Raw genomic sequence first — 629 nt, forward strand, 5'->3', positions numbered from 1 at the left:
AGGTCAAAACTAATGGTACAATTAAATGACCCCCTCTGTCCTGGTCAACTTTTATCTAAACCATTTTTTTGTAGATACCGTAATTTGGAAGATATTCGGGTCCATAGATTAAAATGACTCACCCTGTATGTGGCGATAAGCAATCACGAAAAAGTATACCTTCTCAATCGTAGGTCACAGAAAGAGTGAACTTGACAGGAGAGATCTCTGGCTTATGTAGTTTCCAGTTGAAAGGGTGGGAAAGAGGGAGAGGGGATGGAAAGGAGTAGAAGGGAAGGGGGAGAAGGAAAGAGTAGGAAGGAGGAGATAGAGATACAGACATTCGCGGGCACATACATGACTTATAAATCCAGTCGGGCAATCTCTACGTAATATCTTAGATAATGCTAATGCCGACGGTTCCGTAACTTTCAACTCTCGTAACTTGAAAAGTACTGATTAAAAAAAGACTTTATTATAGTGTTTTGGAAAGCTCAGCTATTAGATTCTAAAATCAAAAACAGGGTGTTTCGTTTAAAAAATCGATTTGATCTTGACTTGACCTTGGTGGCGCCATCCAAGGTCAAATTGATAAGGTCAGTCAATAGATCATTTTCAACCCTACAACTTTTGTATAAAACATTTTTGTC

The sequence above is a fragment of the Mycetomoellerius zeteki genome, unplaced genomic scaffold, assembly GCF_001594055.1.
Source record: "Mycetomoellerius zeteki isolate Tzet28-1 unplaced genomic scaffold, Tzet1.0 scaffold727, whole genome shotgun sequence".
NCBI lineage: Eukaryota > Metazoa > Arthropoda > Insecta > Hymenoptera > Formicidae > Mycetomoellerius > Mycetomoellerius zeteki.